Source organism: Mytilus edulis, chromosome 11, assembly GCF_963676685.1.
Source record: "Mytilus edulis chromosome 11, xbMytEdul2.2, whole genome shotgun sequence".
Lineage (NCBI taxonomy): Eukaryota > Metazoa > Mollusca > Bivalvia > Mytilida > Mytilidae > Mytilus > Mytilus edulis.
The window spans coordinates 43,767,605-43,777,484 of record NC_092354.1 but is presented as its reverse complement, the minus strand read 5'-3'; the positions used below and the strand labels follow the sequence as shown (position 1 = coordinate 43,777,484).

Genomic DNA, 9,880 nt, shown 5'->3' with positions numbered 1-9,880 from the left:
GTAGCCTTCGATCAGCAGTAAGTTGAGTTCTCTCTCCCGTTGTTCACCAACGTTTGAAATGCGCAGCGGGTATAATTCACTATCATCTTTCTAAATACATTAACCGCCAGGATGGAATTGGCTTTCTCAAATTTATTAACATCCTTAAGGCTAACCAGATTGAGCTCTGTGTAACCCTGTCTGTTTGTTTTGGGTCTACCTCGTTATGGTGCAAGGTCAAAAGTATTGAAACACTTCTCGTCGTTATTGTTCACATTGAGTACAGCCTTCTTGGCTTTGATCCACGCCGTCCCATCCAGGGTTTCCGCTGGCGGTCGCCATTTTCGCAATGTGCGAAAAAATAATAATTGTGGCGATAAAAATTCATCATTTGCGAAAGAATTTGGCGAAAGAAATATATATAACGGTTTATTTTCCTCCATCTTGTTTATTTACTTTTTTTCGAGTTTCTCGGACTTTACCGGATCAGACAATACTCGGAATTTACCTTGACCTCATTAAGATTTGGACAAAAAATCAATAATCAGCTGATTTCATTTTATAGCTATCGACAACAAAGGACTAATTAATAAAGGTGTTGATTGAATTGTTTGACAAAATAATATGGTTAAATGGCTTCCACTAAATGTCACATACAGAATTTATTTACCACTTTGTGACGCACGTGGTTGAAGCAAACGTTTGACGTCTTCTCTCCTTTTAAAGATAGTTTAGAAAAGAAAGCTGTTGTTGTGACGAAAATTGTTCAAAACCAAGAAAAATCTCCGATTTAAAACTTTAATTATCCTGTCGCAGGAAGAATGGAACACCATATAAAATCGACTTGGGATGAGGGATAAATCACCATAAACCCATAAACTTGTCGTTGTAATGCATGTGGGCCATTTCTGCATTTAATGAGTCGTCCAATATATAAATACTTTATTATATAATCTGCAAGTATACAAATTGTAACCCAAGTTTACAATTATGTTCCAATAAATATGAACAATATCTATACTGAAATATTTGCATGCAACGGAGCTTTATTCTGACCTTAACTTATATACCAAAATGCGGCTTTCAAGCCATACTGAATTCTATATATGAAATACTAAAATAACTTTACTTTAATTGAAACATTTTAAACATTGTTAAAAGAATAAATAAATTTACAAGTACCTGCAGCGTAGACATTAGTCTGCCGCCTCCCCGATTGTAATAATGACCAGTGACTAACTTTAAAAGTGAAATTGTATTAATATATATATGGTTAGTATTGCCGCGCTTTGAGCTCATGCAAAACTCATGCTATTTAAATATAAATATATATCATTTAAATAATAAGAATCGCTTTAACTTTCTATTGTACTAATTTAAATATTGAGTACGTAAAGCAAAGCATAGCGTATAAAGCTATAGTCTATTTCAAAATATGCAGCGCAAAACTATTGTCGTCAATCGTCAAGAAACATGATGATATGAAATATGAATATGATATGAATGGAAAACATATAACACGGAAAACACAATTAATATGAAATGCATAATAATGAACCAAAATGGATAAATATATCCGGTGACATACACCCCCTCCTACAAAAAGTTTCGTCTCGAAACTATATCGAAACCAATATATCAAACCTTATACAACAATATGACACTTTTGAAATTTGGGCATTCTAGATAGGTATGCGGCAAACGCCTCTATACCATATAGCAATGACCAAAATTCAAGACAACCAATAGGATTCACAAACAAATAACAGAACAAAAAAATATCAAAAAGTTAAATAAAATTAAAAAAATCTTTCCTCATTGCTTTGAATTGCCGTTGACAAACGATCAATCCAAATTCTTGCCAAATCAAATGTAGGATGTACCCCATCCACTAATCTGTTATACAAATATCTAAATTTTCCACTCTTACATTTATGTACAGGAGAATGAAAAAATGGAGTGATAACATGATTTGTATGATTAAATTCTGTAATAAAATTATTTACATCCTGTATAATGGAGTTAAGTTCTAGCTGCATCCTATCGTATGCATTCTCATACTTTAAATGACTTGTTTTTCCAATAGACAATCTATGTAAATTCCAAAGACAGAAACTCATAGTTGTAATAGTAGCAAAAACTACCTTACAATTTATACTTTTCAATTTAGTTTCTGTATTTACTATAGTATTCTTTAGTCTCAATGCATGTTCAAAACAACTATTGTCAGTTCTTTTAAGAAATGATTCCTCATAATTTGATCTACGATTCCTTTCTAAAGAACAAATATCCGGTATTCCAGCTATGAAATACACGATTTTCAGACCGTCTATATCTTTAAGATCCTCATATGCATATTTGCACAAAGTTTCCAATTTTCCTCCAGGCACTACACGTACTAACGTTTTACAACGAACTTTGCCTTCTAGAACTTTTCCTCTACTAGACGTGTAAATATATGTATGCTGATTCATTTCTGTGAAACAAACAAAAATGAAACTAAATAGAAATAAAACTAAATTCCAAATATCAATAAAAAAATATTCAAAGGTTAAAACATTAAAATACTAGTATCTAACATAATCTTGAAAACGGACTGGCGGTTTCACTTGTCTACTCGACCGCCGCACTTGAATTTCAGACTCTGGTTGGACATAATCTAAAGCGCTCGGCGCATGATTATCAGAGGCGCTTGACGTTTGATTATCAGGACTGGTTTCTGATTCACTACTGACGGGAACTGGGTTGCTAAACTCAGATACATCTAAAATACTTGACCTCTGACCATCAGATTGTTCAATACTACTGTCAGGACTACTAGATCGCTGACTTACTTCATCTAGATTCAAAATGCCCGGATGAAATTCATCCGCTAAAGGGTTCAGAGGCAGTACTATATCTACTCGACGCCTCGGGCAATCGTGCACTAAAAACTCTTCTTCTGAATCAGATTCAGAAATATCAGATGAAGTAATTGAAACAACTTGGTCGTCCGTAGTGATTTCGTCCACTGTTTTATCAGAGTCTAAAACTTTGTCTACTAATACAGACGGACAATCTTTCTTCTTTGAAACTACATTTCTCTTATCTTGGGAGTTCTCACTACACTGAGGGTTTAAAATGGGAATGGAAGTAATGGGAAGTAACATATTCCTATGTACTGTTTTACGGCCCCGACCGTGTTCCTGTCTGATGATATAAACCGGAATATCAGAGTCAGGTTTTGAAACTATAACATAAGGTTGTTTACCCCACTTATTTTCTAATTTATGTTTCCCTCTAAACGCCACATTTTTAAGTAGAACTCTATCACCAGGCTCCAGTACTGACTGTCTGACTTTCAAATCATATCGCGTTTTATGACGTCTCCCAGTCCTTTCGGCTGATTTTTCAGCTGTTCTATAGGCAAACTGCAGTCGTTTTTTCAAATCACTCACGTATGCAGAGTGATCTTTTGTAACAGACTGGTTTGGATTACCTATAAAAGCATCAATGGCAAGCCGCGGGTGCCAACCAAACATCAGATAATGTGGGCTGTATCCAGTTGTATCGTGTTTTGTTGCATTATAGGCATGTACTAACGGCGCAACATACACTTTCCAATTGGATTTCTTTTCATCATCAAGAGTACCCAACATGTTTAATAAAGTCTGGTTAAAACGCTCGCACTGACCATTCCCTTGCGGGTGATACGGAGTAGTGCGAGATTTTTTTATGCCTGCTAATCTACACAGTTCCTGGATAACCTTACCCTCAAAATTTCGTCCCTGATCACTGTGAAATCGAGATGGAAAAGAATAGTGCTGAATAAAATTTTCCCATAATGCTTTAGCTGTAGTTTTAGCGGACTGATTTTTCGTAGGTATAGCTTGAGCGTACCTCGTAAAATGATCCGTAATGACCAAAATATTCTCATATCCTCCCTTTGACTGCTCAAGAGTTAGAAAATCTATACAAATGAGCTCCAAAGGGTAGGAAGAACATATATTTACCAATGATGCAGAATTCCTGCACTTCGACTTTCTGAGTATGCAGTTCTGACAGTTCGAAACTTTTCTCTCTACGTCTCTATCAATACCCGGCCAAAAATATCTTGATTTCACAAGTGATAAAGTACGATCGCGCCCCTGGTGACCTACATCGTCGTGCAGAGCAGTCAGTACTAGTTCATGGTAAATAGAAGGTAATACTAGTTGAAACACAGCTTCATGATTAATGTAGCTTTTCCTATATAAAACCTTATCTTTCAGACAAAGTTTATCCCATTCTCTCAATAATCTTCGGACAAGATCCGTCTCATGAGACATCTGACGCTTAGTGAGTCTATGACCGGTTGTAACTAAATCAATAACTCTACTTAAGCATGAATCTTGTCTCTGCTCATACGTCCAATCTATATCAGCGAATTTGGATGTATCGGCTAAAATCTCGCTATCGCTGTCTATAAACTGAATATCATGTGACAAACATACAGTTTCAATAGCAGGGTTTGTATCTGGAGTTAATACTATAGATTTACAAATAGCCTGAACTACGTCACTAAAAACTTCTTTACAATCGGACGGAAGTCTAGAAAGAGCGTCAGCGTCAATATTTGACTTGCCTGTTCTATACACAATGCTGAAATCATAGTTTGACAATGAAGCAACCCATCTATGGCCGGTAGCATCTAATTTAGCTTTACCGAGAACGTACGTAAGTGGATTATTATCCGTTCTAACGGTAAATTTGCTACCAAAGAGATAATCATGAAACTTGTCAGTTACAGCCCATTTAAGCGCCAAAAATTCTCTTTTATGGGCTGGATATAACTTCTCTGGGCCACGTAAGCTACGACTAGCGTAAGCTATCACCCGTTCTTTACCCTCCTGTTCTTGATACAAGACGGCACCTAAACCGGTACCACTTGCATCAACGTTTACAATGAAAGGTAATGAAAAATCTGCATATGCAAGAACTGGTGGGTTTGTCAACTTTTCAATAATAAGATCAACAGCATTCTGTTCCTCGGGACCCCATTTCCAAGGACTAGGCTTACTAGACTTCTTTCGTTTAGACCCAAGGTTCTTCTTGTTCGTAGGGTGTCCAAGAAATATGTCATTAAGAGGCTTTGCAATCTTAGCGTAGTCTCTAATGAATTTCCTGTAATAGGAAGTGAAACCTATAAACCTACGAAGGTCCTTAATGCTCTTTATAGCTGGCCAATTTTGGACTGCTATAACTTTCTCTGGGTCGGTTTTGATACCGTCGGCGGACACTATAACACCAAGATATTTAATCTCCTTCTTAAAAAATTCACACTTGCTACCTTTGAGTTTTAAGCCGTGGTGTTTAAGACGACTAAAAACAGACTCAAGCCTAGCAAAATGGTCATCTATGTTACGTGAAAATACCACAATATCGTCTAAAAATACTAAGCATTCACGTAAATGAGCTTCTCCCATGCATCTTTCCATCAATCTTTGAAACGATGCCCCTGCGTTTGTCAGACCAAAGGGGAGCCTATTAAATTCATAGAACCCCAATGGACCTAACGAAAACGCGGTCTTATGCTTGTCTGACTCTTTAATGCCCATTTGCCAATATGCCGATCGAAGGTCCAGTCGCGTAAAGTATTTAGCCCCAGCTAGACAATCAATTGTCTCGTCAATGCGAGGCAAAGAATAACTGTCCCGAATTGTCTTCTTGTTTAAAGATCTAAAATCTAAACAGAAGCGCAAAGAACTGTCCTTCTTACGCACGAGAACCGCGTTACTGGCGTAAGGACTGTTAGACTCCCTTATACAGCCCGCCTCCAGCATTTCACGTACATGTTCTCTTACCTCATCGAACAATGCTGGAGGAATACGCCTGTAAGGTTGTCTAAAGGGTTTGTCATCTGATAACTGGATCTCGTGCTCCATCAGATCTGTGAGCCCAATGTCAGTGGGTCCTTGGGAGAAAATAGACCTATACCTGCTAATTAAACCTTTCAATCTGAGTTTAGTATCCTCAGGAACATCGAAACTCTCTAAGTTAATTCCTAGGGATGATAACTCCTGATCAGACAAACTCCCTTTGTCTTCATCAACAGCGCTTTCAGCACTGTGCACATCTACATGACGGACAACCTTAACCTCGTTCAGAGAACACAAGTGTGTTTTAGGTTTTATGACCATAGCTTTGGCCGTCATGTTAAATATTCTAACTGGGACCCGACAAGTTGACCCCTTAACGTTTACTACCCGTGGACATACTGACACATCTGACAAGTCATCTGACAGACTCTCAGTCACTACTGTACATGCTTCTGGTGTCTTAGACCTTGCTAAACCAGATACATTTAAGACAGATAAAGGTTTGATCTTGATGGGATTTTTATTCGTAGAGTAAACTTGACCTATTGCTTCATCTTTGATAGAATTAAAAGCAATATCCCACTCTCTTGGGATCTTGTCTATGTTAGTTTGCTGTCTACCAACCATAGAACATGAATCTAACAATCTGATAACATTTGTACCAATAATAACAGGTACATTTTTGTTATAATCAGTAAGAGAGACAACCAACAATGGTATCATAAAATCTTGCTCTACAAAATCAACCTTTATACTAGCTTCTATGTAACCTAAATACGGTAAAGTGGTACCTCCTGCCACACTAATTGATAAGCTAAAGTCATCTAAACTTTTCAATTCAGGTGGAGGTGTTAACTCATTCAACATACCTTCAGATATTGTTGATATCATGGACCCTGTATCAATCAAAGCCTTACACTTTGTATTATTAATGTAAATAAAAGATTCATTTGCTAAACCAATCATACGTTGAGCAAGAATGCTCTGCGTACAAGTATCAACAAGTTTGGGACTAGGCACATTCTCAGGCCTATATAAGTCTCTGGTTTGTCCCTCAACCGAGACCTTTACCCGTTTAAACCCCTCGTCTGAGAATTATAATTCTGGTTTTGTTGGTTTCCTGTATAACCACGGCCACGCCAGCCCCGGTTATTATTAAATCTACCCCTTCTATCAGACCCTCGATAGTTCCCGCGACCTTGGCCACGAAACTGACTATTTGACGAACTTGTATGATCATCAGGTTTACTTTCTTTTAATTTCTTTAACTCTCCCTCAAATGATTCCATTCTAGTATTCAAGAGCTTCATGGACTTAATCATCTCTTGCATACCTGACTGTTCAACAACCGCAGGTTGATGTTGAATCTTATTGTCAGAACCTGAGGCATAATTTGATAAGTCCAATTCAATAGATCGGATCTCTTTTAATAACTGATCAAATTTTTCAACAGTATCGTATTTATAACGACTAGCATTTTTCAAAAGGGGATCTCTGAGACCTGACCACAGCTTTGATCTAAGCATGTCGTTTTTAGCCTGTGAGCTAATTTGACCTTTTTCAACAGCTTTTTGGGCAATATCTTCAAGTCTCATACCATAATCAGCAACAGACTGACCTTGTTTCTGAGTTTCCATGTAAAACTTTTGAAGCAATGCTTCACTACTGAACACATTTCCATATATCCCATCTAATTTTTCAATAATCTGTGTGGGTGTAGCCCCATCTGGGAGTGATAACAATAAACCCCTAGCTTTACCTTTTAGGGACCCTCTTATACACTGCAATAATATAGTATCTGTATAATTACCTTCCCGTATTATACATTTAACTTCGAACTTCCATACGTCAAAAGACACTTCACTTTTTTCTTCCCCAGAAAATACAGGTATCTTGGGTTTTGCATATGAAGAGTTTGAACAAGAAACGGTAGTATTATTACCAAAACCTGCAGCATAAGTTGCCACTCTTGCTATAGACGAAGACCTAACAGGTGCCAAAGGAGGCTTAGTATGAGCAGTAGTTCCCCTTATAGGAGTACTATGTCCAAAAGATACATGCTTCTCACTACTTAATTTATCAAACTCATCTGATGTTACAACTCTAAAGCTTGTATTATGATTCAAAAACTCAATCATTTTCTGAACGTGTTCTTCTGAAATCTTAGGTTCAGTTTTTAAACCTTGTTTTGACTCCGCGTCAGCCATCACTTGAACTTTAACCAACGACAAAAACAACACAAAATAAACAAAACAAAACAAGGACAATACACATGAATGAAATGAAAATGATGTAATGATGATGAACTTACTCATATGTCTGTGTCAATGCAAGTCGCTTTCTTACGTCGCTGCTGTAACTATTAGTGCGTAACTTGTTAAATCAGGTGCGTGCTTCTATTCATGCACAAACAATAATCAAATCTGTAAAATACAGTAAAGATGATAAAATATATTCAAACAATAAAACACAATGAATTTTTAAATCAATAAATATTTATAACAGTTTGTTTTCATAAATGAATGTCAAATAAATACTACTACAGTTCACCGGCAACAGTTGTAAAAATCTCCATCCGTGCGGAACGTTGATCGATTAAATTCCTTCTATGTCTAGGTTGTCACGTGATAAAGCAATACACATTCACCTTCACAGGTATGCTGACCGTGCATGTTTCAGTTGAAATTTGTAAATTGACTTTCACTAATAATAAATAACATCAAACATATTTACATGATGTAGTATGAGCTTCCCGGTAGATATGCGCACTATAAGAAATATGAATTTCAAATATACCTTTCAAACAACAGGGTTTCACAGTCGTAAATTCACAATATATAAAGCAGTTGCTGACATCAAAGTTGACAAGTGGTTGTTGTCTCACCATGAAGTAGCGGTACTAATTGTTCCGGAACCATTTTCTCGAATTTGACTGTATAACAATAAACGTTGGACGATCTCGGTGGAACCTCCAAAATGTCGCAGGAAGAATGGAACACCATATAAAATCGACTTGGGATGAGGGATAAATCACCATAAACCCATAAACTTGTCGTTGTAATGCATGTGGGCCATTTCTGCATTTAATGAGTCGTCCAATATATAAATACTTTATTATATAATCTGCAAGTATACAAATTGTAACCCAAGTTTACAATTATGTTCCAATAAATATGAACAATATCTATACTGAAATATTTGCATGCAACGGAGCTTTATTCTGACCTTAACTTATATACCAAAATGCGGCTTTCAAGCCATACTGAATTCTATATATGAAATACTAAAATAACTTTACTTTAATTGAAACATTTTAAACATTGCTAAAAGAATAAATAAATTTACAAGTACCTGCAGCGTAGACATTAGTCTGCCGCCTCCCCGATTGTAATAATGACCAGTGACTAACTTTAAAAGTGAAATTGTATTAATATATATATGGTTAGTATTGCCGCGCTTTGAGCTCATGCAAAACTCATGCTATTTAAATATAAATATATATCATTTAAATAATAAGAATCGCTTTAACTTTCTATTGTACTAATTTAAATATTGAGTACGTAAAGCAAAGCATAGCGTATAAAGCTATAGTCTATTTCAAAATATGCAGCGCAAAACTATTGTCGTCAATCGTCAAGAAACATGATGATATGAAATATGAATATGATATGAATGGAAAACATATAACACGGAAAACACAATTAATATGAAATGCATAATAATGAACCAAAATGGATAAATATATCCGGTGACAATCCATTTACTTAATATAAGTAATTTATTAGGGAGACTACTTTAACGTCGTTTGAGTGACAGACGTCACGGTTTCAAGCATAGTTTTACGTATCAACTTTTTCATTTATGATGGTCAAGAAAAGAAAACTGTCGTTATGAAGAAGTACATCCAAAAGGTTGGGAACAAACCCTCGAATGAGAGTAATCCTTCAACGTAATGACTTCACATAAAATAAGGGATTAATTTCATGTGATAAAAGCTTTTGTTTTGTTGTAAAAACCACTTCTTAGTACAAAAGGGCGAAATCATCTTATTTAAGGGAAGGAGG

General features: G+C 36.2%; 1 long non-coding RNA gene across 1 annotated transcript; it reads right to left on the bottom strand.

Annotated features, from left to right (window-relative positions):
- Positions 1 to 1,135: 1,135 nt before the first annotated feature.
- Positions 1,136 to 9,564, bottom strand: LOC139495643 (uncharacterized). Its single transcript, XR_011657422.1, has 3 exons — positions 8,613 to 9,564; positions 8,128 to 8,239; positions 1,136 to 2,455 (listed from the first exon to the last, which is right to left on the bottom strand). It is a non-coding gene; the product is annotated as an uncharacterized lncRNA (long non-coding RNA).
- Between the last annotated feature and the right edge of the window lie 316 nt (positions 9,565 to 9,880).